The following is a 16,411-nucleotide window of genomic DNA, read 5'->3' as shown; positions in this document are numbered from 1 at the left end:
CTTCCTATGTATGCCAGAAGAAAGTCTTTATCAGTTAAGAGACGCCAAGAGGGCTGCAAGAATGACAAACGTTCCATCTTCTGCTAGAAGTCGGAGATATTGCGCTTTCATCCCCGTTAGGCTAATTCATTCATTCATGGCTAACCTGAAACATCAAGGCTTAATACAGCAAATCAAGCCAATACTGATTCACAAAACCCCCTTGATTAGTGTTCTCTGTACTGCAGGGTAAGATACTGAGTGGGCAGGCAAATCAAGTTGGCGTCCAGTGGACCAGATGTGCTTTCCAGGTGGAAGATAAAATAACGCAATGTCACTCAAAAGAAGTCATTTAGAAAAAAATGCTTGCCGATGACTAACTGACGACATTGACCTAGGATGGTGATAGTGAGGGGAAGGGATTTTTCAAGGTCATAAGGGACTGGCAAGTTTATTCAGTCTGGGGGCGGTGGATTCATGGGGGATCACTCTGTCTTTGAAATGCTCGAAAGGGGGATCAGTGTGGTATTGAATTGAGCGACCGGCTCATACTTGCATTAAATGCATCGTACCAGCCACGAATTGCATCATTCATGTGCAGTTTTAGGCGAGCCCTTCGGGCGCGTAACTTTAATATATCGGAGATACATATCAGATATAGCTGCATGTTTGCAAATTGAAAGTCTGTTTTGCAAAATATCATATCAGCCATAAATTGCGTCATTCAGTTACAGTTTTCGGCGCACCTTTCGGCGTATAATTTTGATATATATATATATATATATATATATATATATATATATATATATATATATATATATATATATATTATTTATATTTCACATTTATTTACCTTTTTCTCGGGGTCTCCCTCTTTTCGAAAGTTGGAAAGGGGGGGGGGTGAGCCACTCTTTGATGTCCCCAAAGAATTATCCACCCTCATCAGGCCAAAGAAACTGGCCAGTCCCTAAAGCACCGCATGTGTGCTAATTTTTTTTGTTCTCTTTGACGTAAAACTGGGTCATTTCGCAGTGAAGTTTTATGATAACTTACTCAACTCGAACCAAAAAGATATACTCTCTGAATATAGAAAGATGATACTTCCTCTAGCGACAATATTCTTTCAGAGTAAGTAAAATACACTAACTTATGGAAACATGCCATCAACAAAAATATCAAGCCGGTTACCTTAACAAATTTCTTACGTTTAGCAAGTAGAGCGCACTGAAGATGTATGTATCTATAAAACATAGCAATTTTCTTGAAGAAATTTCATATGACAGATACGACCGTTCATGTCCCTAATTTATGATGTAACAGCACCTTGCAGTGTGCATGATTTCCAAAACTCTCGAAGTACCGAACATTGTCGGAAATCGTCGTTCAATCACAATTCGGCAAGTGTGTGGTGGAATGTCGTGCCATGCCATTACTCATTTTCTGTGACTTGGAAAAAAATTCCTGTCGCCTTGGCCACATTTCGAAGCAATTTGACAAGAAATTCAGGAAGGAAGCATTTATTTGTGTTTTGTGCCGTGAAATTAACGCACAGGCATATTAGGTTCTATCTAGAGTTGTGCCCCTGATCCGGATGTTGGTGAATTTGCATTTTATGAAACGTTTGCAAATTGTTCGTGCGGCTATCACCATGAATGTGACGTCATTTCCGGTCGGATTCGCGAAACGGTCGCGTCCTACAGAAATGAAAGAACTAATTTCGGCAGAGATTATATTTTTCTTCTCCAATGACGTGAACAAAGAGCGGGTCACGCCAAGATAATAAACTGTATCTTACCGACTGGTTTTCCTCATCCAGTTTTGGAAATTGAATTTAACAAGAGAATAGCCTTAATGATACATTGAATGGTCGTGTTTACTGTGTCCTTCTTCCAATTCAGTCGAAAGAGTATTTTCAAATGTTGCGGTCACTTACCGCTAATATACCGGTTTAACCTTCTCAGCGTCCCCGTTGCTGTCATTTAGCCGCGTTTCCGAAGCAATGCCGTTCAACTGCCGGCTGCTGTCGAAAATTCTCACTCGTACTTCAAATTCTAGGTCACGCGAAGAGCATTTCAGGCGAATTTCTTCTTTCGCCTCTCAGCTCAATGTAGTTCAGTTTGATCGATGACTTTTGAGCTAATTGTGTGTGTTATTCACATGTCTTCTGCGAACGGCGTCCCCCTTTTCATAAAGGAAGTAAATGTTTGTTAAACGTGAGTTGACCTGCATCATCATGAACGTAAAGAGTAAAAAAAATGAGAAAAACTGCGGGAATGTTATCCAAATGTTACCCCACTGTAAATATTAACAATATGCATCAATATAGAGAGCAGCAATGATCGTGGGCAGTCTCAATCTTCTTTCCTTTTATGTGATGCTCTATTTTTGATTCATTATGATTTTATAAAACTGCCTATCCATTGTTCATCGGATTGTTGTATGTATGTATGTATGTATGTATGTATGTATGTATGTATGTATGTATGTATGTATGTATGTATGTATGTATGTATGTATGTATGTATGTATGTATGTATGTATGTATGTATGTATGTATGTATGTATGTATGTATGTATGTATGTATGTATGTATGTATGTATGTATGTATGTATGTATGTATGTATGTATGTATGTATGTATGTATGTATGTATGTATGTATGTATGTATGTATGTATGTATGTATGTATGTATGTATGTATGTATGTATGTATGTATGTATGTATGTATGTATGTATGTATGTATGTATGTATGTATGTATGTATGTATGTATGTATGTATGTATGTATCTATGTATGTATGCATGCATGCATGCATGCATGCATGCATGTATGTATGTATGTATGTATGTATGTATGTATGTATGTATGTATGTATGCAGTTAGTGTGTATGAATTAGGCACGCGGGCAATTAAGTATGTATTTTGGCGTGCACACTCTAGCGCATCAATATATCTGTGAATTCACCCCATCACCACAGTCAAAATTCTAGTCTTTATCATTCCAGTTGTATTTACAGGGTATAAAGTCGGTAGGAGAATTGTCCTGAAATGCCCGGGGTAGTCGGTTATAAAAAAGCAAACGTTTGTGGGCGTTTAGATCTTCACTAGTGGAAGTTCCCCGCAGAGCAGAGTTGTGGATGAGTTCACACAATGCGTCGGTGGCATCGTAATCTCGGGAGACGGGAAATGAGCACTTAAAAGATATTTTGACTAAAGCAATGACGTCACGAGTAGTTTTGAATAACTTTCAACGGGCTCGCTATCGCTATCAGCTTGGCGTGAGTGCAGGCCTGTTAGATCTCGAGCCAAAAATAACGACCAGATAGGCAACTTTCAACACTTAGGAACAAGGAAGCGTAAATTATCTACATCGGAAATTGAATAGCGTTGTGACGACAACTCAGACTTCTTTTATTATAAACTTAGTGTGAAGCTCCTAATGTAAGTTGAAGCATCTTTAGGCAATTGGTAGCCATATTTGGGTCGCTATCTGTGTACCTCCTCATTTTGAGGCGTTAGAGTACACCACGTGAGAGTGTCTCTTATTAAGGTAGGATGCGCCTCGGGGACAGATATTCGGACTCGAGCTCTCAAACTTTTACAATACATATCTGGTTTCCTGGCTCAATTTGAAGGTTGAGGAGAAATAAGGCGTTCCGAGTCTTGTTTTTTTGAATAGTAATAATCTATTTTACGCCATAGAGTGAACACATGCATAGCGGCCATTTTGAATTTGGAAGAGCTGGTAATTTCAATTGACTGGGCAACCTCTGTTTATTATGCTTGACTTTGAACAAGAATAGTTTATAAACTTTACTGAAGAAAGTTTTGTACAACTGTGTCTTTTATTTACAAGGTTAATACTGACTTAAGGTAATATTTACTGCTCGATTGAATTCTAAGAAATTTTGTGTCAATTATATTTCTTTAAGTTTAAAAACAAATCTGGACTGAAAATTTGGTGCTTTAAAATGAACCTGATGTGTTTAATTTGAAATATTGGTACAAACGTTAACTGGACTGTACGTGGCACTAAACCTGAACACGCATTAACTTTATTGATTATTTAATTTTAATTTTAATCTTATTCTTGTAAGCTTAATTTGTATTAAAACTAAAGTCTTTTCAGCAGCAATAAGACAAAATAGGGTACGGACTCTAAATAAACCACTTGTGACCTCTATGTGCTTTGAGTAGGGACCAAAACACCACGAAATGAAAACTCTTTTCAAAATAAAAAAGCTACTACAAATTGATTTAGAATTTTATGATACAAATGCGGGAGTCGGTTCAAAAGAAAGAAGCAATCGTTTTGGTATTATATGTTTTATATATACTGTCGCTAAATTATCTACCTGATGTATAGGCAACAAGGACTAATGCCGCTGCCACTGATGTAGCTAAGAGGCAGCCGAAGTCGGTACCTTTACGTAGTCAAATGCCGCCGATACACTTATCGAAAGCCTTGTTATGTATTTTTACATGTCTGTGTTATAACATATAGAGTTGCGAACGATTTTCATAAAATTGTTGGATATTGAGGCTGAATACACACCAATATCTGTTGGCGTCGACGAGTATGCGTACATCGATTGTACAATTATCAAAGGCCTTCTCGAACAAAAAATCGAATCCCGGGGACAGAATGAACACTTGCAAGTCAGTTTTACCCGAGTGTTCTCACCACAGCACTGGCGGGGAGTCTTCAAGGAGATAGATTATTACCCGCAAAAATTCACTGGTACTTGAATATGAGACTGTCTGAATGTGTGAGTATTTGAAAATCATTAAAACAGATGTCGAACTGGGTTCGGTAAATATCGGACTCTATCGGTTCCTTCCTATCTCCTCGGGTAGTTGGCTACATCACAGGAGCTCAATATGTCTGTCTGTCTGTCTGTCTGTCTGTCTGTCTGTCTGTCTGGTCTGTGTGTCTGTCTGTCTGTCTGTCTGTCTGTCTGTCTGTCTGTCTGTCTGTCTGTCTGTCTGTCTGTCTGTCTGTCTGGTCTGTGTAAGTGCCCTGCACATGATGTTACATCCTGTCGCACAATTCTGTTGGCGAATCATACTAAATATGTAAATTTAATGTCAAATATCTGACAATTTATTTACTCGTGACAAACCCGAATAGATTAATGAGGGACGTCATAAAATTCACAATCCCACTTTTTTGTGAAATTTCGTGAAATTTGCTATTCATAAATAGGTGAGTAGTGTGCTACCAGCCGTTAATGACACAAATTTCAGATAGATCAATTTACACAACACGGTAATCACTGATTGACTGGTGAAATGTGTACAAAGAAGAATTTGGTTTTGTTGGCCTTAGGGCGAACAGCAGGTGTCGTCTGACTGACTGCAACATGCTTCTACCCGCCACCGTTTTATGACGCGGTTGTATCAGCCCGCGCCATTTATTGTGATCGTAAGTCAGTCGCAAATACAGCCATGGATACAAAGTCAAGCGTTAGCGGGAATCTTTTGAAGTGTTGCTTTACAACGTCGAAGTCGTAATCGTTCTGCAACGTCTTGTTTTTACAGCCCTTGTAAAATTGATTTCACCGCCGAACTGCAAGTTTGAGGCGGGCCTTTTCCCGCCTCGCATTCCTTCACGTGCACGCGCGCAAAAAAAGGACACCGACCCATCTCATTTCCGGCTTTCTGGGTTTTAATTTAACGTTTTAACAATACTTAATTAATAATTACGGGCATTATGGTTATGCTGATTGTCACTTGAATCGATTAAATTGAAGGAAAATCACGCTGCTCAGATAAGAGTACTGGCATTATGCCATTAGCCGTGAAAGTATAATTGTATTTGGTGCAAACGCTGAAATTTTCATTAAGCAAAACAAATATTTTAAGAGGGAATAATCAATCCGATGCAGCTGCAATAAAAAAGCATATCAGGGCCACCAGAAAGGCTTTATTTACCAAGGGAATTATCTTGCGCTGAGTGATTGTTGGAGATTATTAATATTGTAATCCCTAATTGAATTCGACCCAATTAATTAACAAAATTTCCAAGCTGTTGCCACAGATTTAATGTCAATTATTTTAATTAGCTTTCAAAAAGAACAGCTCTTGAGAACGCTTATTTCCCACTTTTATCGCCAATGTTTTGATTATATTGAACACGTTTTTAAGATATTCGTCCAGGGATATTATGTTATCAATAGTGAGAAATGAACGCTGTCTCATTGAGACTTGAAAATAAATTAAAATTTGAGAGGGTTATTTGTTACGTTAACTGATCTGCTAGCTCTCTGAATCATTGCTTAATTGTTAATGCAATAATCCTCGGTCGAACGACACCAAGGTATGTTGACCTCCGAAAGTTCGTATGAATGCACGAATTAACGCGCCACGTTCCATAATTGGTAATTTTTCAGATTACGTAGAAATTTTGGCTGAATGCGAGACAACTGTTGTTCTGCACATTACATATGCAGCACATGGCGATTACCCGTTGACCCTGTCTTTATGTATCGTGGACGAACGGGCGGCGATTAGGGTTGGGGAGGGGTTGGTGGAGGTATGGGGTCACAAACGAAGGTGACTTCCTCGCTACCAAAGCTCTCAAAGTTGAGAAAGCTCGCCAAATGCCCGAGTGGATTTATGACGCAAGCGATAAGATATCATTTGTACCTTCAATGTAACGATTCCTGAAATTCAATATTCGAAAAATTACTAAAATAATTGAATAAATAAAAATCCCAGAAGTTAATACGGCTGGTTATGATTCCACTATTGAATTTCAATTGATATTAGTAAACATTTTGTCGACGAATCTATATCATGCATCGGCGCGTTTTCTGTCTGCCATTTGGACCCAGTTAGGTTTATGGTGGAACATTGCCGGGGAATTCTGAACACGTGACGCGGAAATGAGTGAAAATGCCACACATTTAACGTACGCTATTCATGCCAGCACTGGCATTACAACGGTTTTGTAAAGCAATGTAGTCGCTGATCACAGCGAACAAGCAAGAAATAAACTGACACAAAGGTAGTGAGAAAAGGCAAAAATAAGTATTATACAGAATCAAAGTTTTTCGCTTTAGGAGTCAGTAATTAGACCCCGCCAGGCTGTTAGTATCAAGAAAGTGGCTTGCACGCTGCTTATTAGTGTACAGGAACATAACTGCAACCGCTCCATCCTATTCTAAAAGGTTATATACATGCTTCGATTTCGAAATTTCTCTTCAGTGAGCGCGAGTTACCGCAGCCACAATGTGTCAGCTATGGATTAGTTTCCCTGGGAATATTGGGCTTTTATTCCCGATCGATATCAAGAGTTTATTTACTTATTAGACCTTGAAAGATGCATCTTGAAATATGAAACCCTTCGCCAACAAAGTTTACAAGAAAACATGAGAAAGTCGAAATAAGTTTCAACTTTAAAGGGACACGAACTGTAATATTTCCTTGTTCTTTGTTCTGTATTTAAAGCAAATGCAGTTTCCTAAGGTTTCTTCCCAAAGTCGACATAATACAGAGTGTACAATCAGGAGCGTTATCATTTGGCAAAGGAGTTCGAGTTCCAGTACCGAGAGATACTAAATAGTCGATAAATAGAGGTGGTCGTAAATAGAGATATAATATGTCTTAGATTACATACGTCTCGAAACACGTTCATCCACCCATTTGATGTTTATGTGGTCGTGATCTGATCGTACTAGTAGTACGATAGTAATTTAAACTTTCAAAACATGATTCGTATTGACATGATTTCATACTTAAATAAATCTTAATGTCCCGGATGACTTAGCAAAAACTGCTCAGTACATTCGTAATGGTCATCAATATTTCACGAACTTCACTTGTGTGTCTTTTGGATGTTAAGCTCAAGTGCGGATTAAATTGTACTACACCGCAAGTTCATTTTGGAAGTTGTGTGAACTAACGCACACCTTGGTTTGTACCCATAAAGTTGTCAGTCTTTTATCATTAACGATGGCATTTATATTTTGCCAGAAGGAAAAAAGTTATTAAATAGTTCTAATTAACGGAAACCCGATCCATAAATTATACACAATATGCTTACAGGTACGTCTCATTCCGGGAACATAAAAATGCCGACAGGCTCCAATAAACGGAATCTTGTGATACATTGTAGCCTGACTTTAATCGTATTCCTAACTTCAAATGTAGTGTTAGCGTCAATATTACATGTAGTTATACACATATAGCCTGTCGGAAAGTGCAGTTTCTTTTGGATTGTATATCGGCATCACAAATGTATTCCTTATAAGTTGTATACTAACTGATATGTGGAAGCCTTAAGCGTTTTGCAAGGCCATAAAGAAAGGTGATTATAATCTCGAAACACTGGACTATAATCAATTATATCGATATGCATCTTTCAAGGTGTGTGAGCATGTATTTCAGAGATATTTTACCACTATTTACACATCTCTCTTTACGATAGATATCTCCGATTCAAAAGCGATGTCAGAATTATATAATTTGTAGTGATTTATCCGATCCATATTGTCGATGTTTAGGTGTAAACCTTGCAGCTGCTTGCCCCGGCAAATATGCATGCAACCATACACGACACGTCGGCCATGTTTACGCATGTGATGTTGGTACCTCAAGATAGTTTGAGGGCGCGCTTTTTAAGCGTGACCGCCAAGTTGAAATCAATCATTGGCTGCTGTAAAATGCAGGCGACCAAATACGCCAAAGCTTCCTTTCCTCAAATGATGACATGTTTGCGGATAGATATGTCCAGTGTCTTGTTCGCTTTTCTCTGCCCCCAAACCCTCTTTTTCATTGACAGAGTAAAGGATATTCCATGCGATCTCAGTTGTCATATTTGCCACTTCCAAATTACTTTTCACAACTATTTAAAAGGAAAGCAAGTGACCATCTTATTGCAGTCTTATTGGTGACACTCTGTCAGCCAAACTTGTAGGTTAATCTCCAGCTTACAGCTGATAACTCTACTCGCATTCGAAAAAATTTGACATATAGTTTTTAAATGCAGTTGTTCACAGAAATAAATCGTTTCTAGAATTTCCGGCTTTGATTCAGATGTCATTTTTTCAGGCGTTCCTCTGCTGTGACTCAGAACAGATCTTCTAATGTTTGGCGCCGAACCAAATTACCTGAAGGTTTGAACGTGATGGCAGCGACAAGACGTAAATGTGAAAATTGTTCTGACTGTGAATGGGCTTTGTAGGCGGACGGATATGAACACTTGAATTAAAATAAGCAAATAATAAGTAATTTTTTGTAGGAACTAAATAAGTTGAACAGTCAAATTTTGTGAAAATCCTCTTGACATACACTTGCACGTACGTATGTACGTATACATACATAAATAAATACATATGTAACACATACATATATACATACATACATACATACATACATACATACATACATACATACATACATACATACATACATACATACATACATACATACATACATACATACATACATACATACATACATACATACATACATACATACATACATACATACATACATACATACACACAAAATTCGCAATGTAATCAAAACATTTTAATTCGCCAAGTAATTATCGTTAGCCATTTTATATTTCTGATATAAAAACACTCACATATCGCGTATGAACATTAAGTATGTCGAATATAGAATTTAAATGGTACAACGAGAATATATATGTTTGATTATTAAGTATTTTCGTCTGTAGGCGGACAGAATAATTGAAGTCATATGCGAGCGGAATAACCAAAATATCCTTAAAAGAGGCAGCTTCATCCTTGTCAGGTAGCACAATTACAAAGTCCTCTGTGCTCATACTTTGACTGCTGTGATTTGTGGCGAGTTAATAGAAGTCACAGTGTGCTTAAAGTTCAGGGTTAAGGTCGGGCGGGAAATTTTAGCGTGATTATAACCCAATTTATCCCACAGCCAACCCTGTGTCTCTCCACGCTCAATTCAATCACTCCAGAATGACACACATTTACGTTTACTCGGCGCTGATGTAATTGAACATCGCAGTGTTGGTTTTGTTGCTACGCTCCATCGATTGAAGTGTCAATCTGTAAAATGGTTGGGGCCGCTCACCTACATAATACCGAACGCCTAGTCAATACCTTAGCTTTCACAAAATCAATGTTGCTAAAGGCAAATGATTTACGACATAGTATGTAAATGAGGTCAAAGTCATTCGATTCTGACACCAACTTGGTTTGATATCTAGTTTTTCAAACGTAACCTAACTTAAAAGAACGAAAGCGTCACGCCAACCTGAGCTGTTCAGAACATAATTGTCTTGACAACACATTTCTACGTCGTTACATTATCCATTAGGTATTAACTTTTCGATAGCAAATTAGTTTGTATGCGCGCGCATTATTAGAAGGGTTGGGAGGGAAATGGTGTCATCTTTATATCGGAGAGGCGTGTAATTAATCCTACACTGTGTGATGCGGTTTACGTATTTTCGGGATTCGCTCCGCTTAATACCACTGCCAGGGGTGAACCCGTGGTGCTGAAGTGAATGGTATGACGTCAATATTTTAAATGTGCTCGATATACACAGCGTTGCATCGCCCATAAGGAACAAACATTCCCCCCAACTGCGTTAACATCGTTTGTGTGTTAAACATGATATCAACTTGCAGCTTTATCAATGGCTGAATATTAAGTCGTGCCGATAACTCCCTGGTCAGCAATTTCAGTAACTGTACTACATCTCAGAAAAAGGAATTACTAGTGACGTCATTTGTTGAATTCATTTAAAGTTTGGCTCATTCATATGATATAAAGAAGTAGGATCGTTTATTCAAAACCTTGACTGATTATCCGTCCTCCCCCATTTTTATAAGCTCTGATCGAATTCTTTCCCGCCAGAATCCATATTTCCTGCTGAGTCATGCCATTGTAGTTGTAGCAAGCCTACAAATTACTGTTCCTCGCTCACCATATTGGAAATATTTCTTGATTTGCTCAAACGAGTGATGCTATCTTTACTCATCCTGATGAAACAAATGAAGCAACATCCTTAAATGCTGACTGCGTTGATAAATCACGTCTTCACAAATTACTACAATTCTATACATGTAGCTTTGAACTAAGATGTGAAACATTATATTCTCGGAGAGGTTGTCAAGTAGACGACATACAGTGTTTCTCGCTTTCAACATGTGACAATTAATTTTATGTTTTTAGATGATGTGTAAGCCATTTTTCAAATATACATATATGTATATATATATAATAGATAGAAAGATAGATAGAAAGATAGATAGATAGATAGATAGATAGATAGATAGATAGATAGAAAGATAGATAGATAGATAGATAGATAGATAGATAGATAGATAGATAGATAGATAGATAGATAGATAGATAGATAGATAGATAGATAGATAGATAGATAGATAGATAGATAGATAGAAATACTCGGCCCTGAAAACTTTGACAATACTGATTTGGTCTACCACTTCCGCGCAATTTTTATGAACATCGAAAATTTTTTTTTTCATATAAATTACCACAGAGGTGACTGCCAATTTGAATGTAGAATGTCGGTAAATGTTTGATTGTTTCTCTAGTTCGAACTTTTACACGATGACCCTTGATATATACTTTGGATTTCGAAAGGGAATAATGTAAAATTTGTGCAAAAGTTTAAATCTGACTATCGTACGTACCCCTTTTCCCGCCGACTTCCATGGAATGTTTTGTTTGAAAATATCTGCATTGCTGACAAATGGTTCAGTATTTTCTTTTCGTGCAGATTTTTTCCAATTTTTAACACCTCTCACTAGGTCTGATGGTCGATCCTTTAGAGCCCGGATGATAATATTATTACACAGAGGCATTAGTCATTTCAACGCCAACTAACTCAACTGAAAAAAGAGAGCGGTCAATGGTTTTATGTGCATAGAAATAATTGTACCAAACCAGCGTCTTACACACACACATATTCAGCGGCTGTATCATCTTAAAGTATACCTACAATCAAACGCATAAAACCCAAAATAATGATATTAGCATTTACAACAGCGCACTGCAACACAGAATCCACATAGGAATATTACAGTGTCCAATTTATTGGACCTTGTGCAAATTTACGTTTTACGCAACCGCACACCGAGGAAAATACTCATATATTACTTCGGTTAGACTTTCCAGCGTCCTATTAGTGGGCTGCATGTTTCAAATATTGTTGTCTGCGCTGTAATTGGAACTTCAAACCGCCATATAGCGGTCAATATATCAAAACTACAAATTGCTTTCCAGCGGTTACTGTTAACAGCGCACGCCATGGCCGTATCTTGTGTAGGCCGTCATCCTGCCCAGATAACATGTTCCATCTGCCGCGATAGATACATCCATGCAACCGGCGAAGTGTATTAAAACGTGCTGCATATGTTTAATCAATTGAATCGATTTTGCCTGATTTGTCGACAAATGTTGACTAACAAACGCTCAATAGTCGACATTCCCGTGATAGTATGCGGAAGTTCGCTTTGGAAAAGACCGTCTTATTTCACGCGGTAAATGCGACATTATGTTCGCCTTAAAGGGGGAACATCTATCTTGCAAGCTTGCTGTCTTCTCTTCTGTAATTGTAGCTGAATGATTGACCTTGTCCATCTTATCTTTCTCTGACGACGCTTTTCACAAGGAAAGTGCGTCTGCGAGTTGGAGATGGTCTAGGTTTAACCAGTATAAGTAGTACAGTGTAGTTGTTATGGCAACTTCGGGCAAACAGCGGGTGCAATTTAAAAGGGTATAAGTGCCCCTGTCTGTAAATTCAACGACGTATATTTACGGCAGGGCTGTCGAGTTAATACGCTGCTGTCTTGAATTAATCTAGTGCAACGGTATGTAATAAGGATGGAGTTTGCAATATGTATAATTTTAGAACGAACACAAGGTCAGAGAAAACTGTAAAAACATAGGCAAGACTGAAAAACAACAACACTTTGGTTTCGCTTTAAAATTTTTAATGCTTTTCAGTTCAACTTCAATGGATTATTGTCATAAGTTACTACGATAGACAGAGCGTATCAACATATTCAAAGTATTTTGTCGGATTGTTGGATTTTGTCCAGTCTATCCTGGAGGTAAAAACTTTACTTCATGTATTTGTTGTGCAGAGATATTCTCCGGAGGGTAAAGGAGCTGGCTAAAGAAGACCCTTATCTTGGTGGAAATGGGTGTAAAATATTTGCATAATGATACTAATGAATATGCAAAACATTTGTGTATCAGGATGAAGAGACTCTTCTGGTCCCTCTCGGCACGGGTTCTGTTATGTTATACAGTTTGGTGTTTTCTGGTCCCTTGTTTGTTATGTACCATACATGGATCTGTAATCTTTTAACTCGATGTGCAATTACAATGAGAAATTCCCCCATTTTGTAAATCTTTTCTACAATTATTGTATGGAAACTAATTCATTTGCAAGCTTGTAATCGAGATCAGCCAGCTCATGATACGAAAGAGTATTGAACGAGGGATCATGGAACCTCCTTTTGTACAAAGATTCCCTCATGCAACCCTGAAAATGGTCACGGCGTATCGGCGATTATAAGGAGCCAATTAGCAGAAGGACTTTATTTGTGCACATGAAAACGCAAAAGTGATTTTCTACAAATGTAACCATCAACATCAAAAGAACTTAACCGTATGCTTTTGAGTCTGAATATGCGGCGATTTGTATGTTTTGAAGAAAAGATTTCTGGAAAAAAAATTAGGTTGGTGAGATGTCTTCCTTCACGCTGGGACGTGGGTTGTAGTGTCATTCTAATTGCCCATGGGTACTGTAACGAGTCTGTACATTAGATAAGTCATGTAGCTGATGTATTGCTGTTGTTATAGGCCCTGAGATGAATTTGAAAAAACGAGATAGAGCAAGCGCCGTACCCACTTCACAAGGAATTAAGTGCTGCTAAACGAAATACCGAACGAACGTTACGGCATCAAGTGTGAAAATGTCTAAAACTGTGAGGTTATGCTAATGAACCCTCTGAGCGCCAAAGTAAAAATTCTTGTCACCTCCTAGTCAATTTTTTTAAAATTATTGTCAAAATGTTGATAAGACAGTGTAGCAAGTGAAATGCGATGTCTATGTGGTCCAAAATCATCATAAAAAATTCAGAAAAATTCATTAAGTTGGTAAAATTTTGCAATAAAATTTTGGTGGGAAAAATTACGGCACTTAAAGGGTAAAAAATTAACCGAATCCTAAATCAGCCTATCAATGGTACGAAAGATAGAAGTGTAAGGGCGACTTAACTCTTGAACTGAAATATAAGTTAGCAGAGTAAATCACAGTGTTTAAGTGACCGGTACATCAGTTTGTAATGATTGCGTAACGATATACACACTGTACGTGTAAACTGTATTGTGTGAACTGTAGATTGGAGAGAGAGAGAGAGAGAGAGAGAGAGAGAGAGAGAGAGAGAGAGAGAGAGAGAGAGAGAGAGAGAGAGAGAGAGAGAGAGAGAGAGAGAGAGAGATATTTGTAATAGGAAAGATTTACCACAATTGTTACGACAAATAAATTCTAGAAAACATCAATTTCTTTGATATTACAAAGATCATTAGGTGTCATTATTTAGGCGGGACATGTGGCGGTTCACAACGTTAAATGTTCCCTCAAATACTGAACAACTAACTTGTTCTGCAGTTTAAAAGTTATGGCGAGCTTTAATAAAATGCTTTCTGTAAACCCTAAGTGTGCCCTACACGCTAAAACATTTAATTAAAGTTATCAAGAATTCCAATAACGAATCATCCTGAGGGATGATCGTATGTTCAAACGTAATCAGTGCATTTATGTGGCTCAGTAGGTACATAAAAATCGTGATCGCAAGCATGTGTGAGAAACATGCAAATCACGACTTCATAAACAATTCGTTTCTGCCTTCCAGATATTCTTGCAATGAGCAATATGCAAGTGATTTTCTTACATGTACTTTCGGTGCAATCAGCATTTATTTTGATAATAACCCTGTACTTGTTCCACACAGTGCATTATGGAAGTCATTGCCCGTATATTCAATGCAAAAATCTTGGAAAATGGATGTGCTATTCATTCAATTTGCCAAGTAACAGCGATTACTTTAAATATAATTGCAAGAAGGTTTAAGGTTTTCTTAGAGCCTGCAGCACTCATACAACCAACATTATTCAGGTGATGTTTTGGTTTATTATTAGACACGCATGCGCATCAGTTGACAACAACAATGAAATCGATTTTTTTTGCAGCGCAACACAAGCCGTAAAGTTTAAATCCAGACTACGTTACGACCGTCCGGCTTTTAAATAACACGGTGCCCACAGTGGAGCGTGGTAATCCGTCATTGAAATTTATAGGCCGAACGGTTAAATATGGCTTCTCCGCAAACCCAGCGACAAATGTTTGTTTTGCGGCGATAAATGGGCTTTGAGTGTTCGCTCTACCATCATGTTGCTAACACCAGCTGACCAAACAAAGGACTTATAGTTGAATGTTCGAGGCTACCTTTATGGGAATTTCTCAAATGACTACAAAGACACGACACAGCTAAATAAAGACTTTCTCACTCCAAGAATCAATTATACTACCAAGAAGGTTATCCTTTCTACTCTAATCGAAGAACCCTCGTTCACGATGAGCATTTAAATTGCAAACATTTGTCAAACATGTAAACAAACGGCAAACAAGTAAAATTCACACCAGCTGCTTTGAACGTAGGTCACTCTACATAGCTACTTGACGGCATTTAGTTTATTCAATTCATATTTTTGTAAAAATTTAGACGCTTTCTTTAGACGTCCCCGCAGTTAAGAAAATTATGCTTAATATCACAGGCAATGAATCTCATATAAAGGTATGTTTCAAACAGTGCTTAATCATGAGGAGATGAAACTGCTGAGATTGATATGAATAGCTTCATTTCATTTTTTCATAGCTTTTATGATGACTGCATGTGATATTTTCGCCATTGCATCGATATTCTTTTGGCACACACGGTATCGTGTTGCTTTGCTTATCGCCCTCAAGATATCACACACGTAAAAACTACTAGGAAAAAAATCTGCTCATGATACATTAAAATGTGTTGCAAAACCTTGACTCGAGTCATTTCGAACTTGTACATTTCATTGGTTACGTTAACATCTCTCTCGACCAAGTTTTTGGCTCTGTCTCTCTGTCTCTGTCTGTCTGTATGTCTGTCCGTCCTTCTATGTCTCTGTCTCTGTCTGTCTGTCTGTCTGTCTGTCTGTCTGTCAGATTCTCTCTCTCTCTCTCTCTCTCTCTCTCTCTCCCCCCCCTCTCTCTCTCTCTCTCTCTCTCTCTCTCTCTCTCTCTCTCTCTCTCTCTCTCTCTCTCTCTCTCTCTTCCCGTAACGGACTCCCTCACCATAGCCGTTGATGCAATTTTTACCGCGTTGCAGATTATACATGCTCACCAGTAAGCAATTGTG

General features: G+C 38.0%; 1 protein-coding gene across 2 annotated transcripts in view; it reads left to right on the top strand.

Moving 5' to 3' along the window:
- Positions 1–16,411, top strand: part of LOC139117052 (neuronal acetylcholine receptor subunit alpha-2-like) — a 114,948-nt gene that overhangs the window by 15,470 nt on the left and 83,067 nt on the right. The gene's annotated exons all lie outside the window — the stretch shown is intronic.

Source organism: Ptychodera flava, chromosome 2 (genome assembly GCF_041260155.1).
Source record: "Ptychodera flava strain L36383 chromosome 2, AS_Pfla_20210202, whole genome shotgun sequence".
Classification (NCBI taxonomy): domain Eukaryota; kingdom Metazoa; phylum Hemichordata; class Enteropneusta; family Ptychoderidae; genus Ptychodera; species Ptychodera flava.
This window is presented reverse-complemented; position numbering and strand designations above follow the sequence as displayed.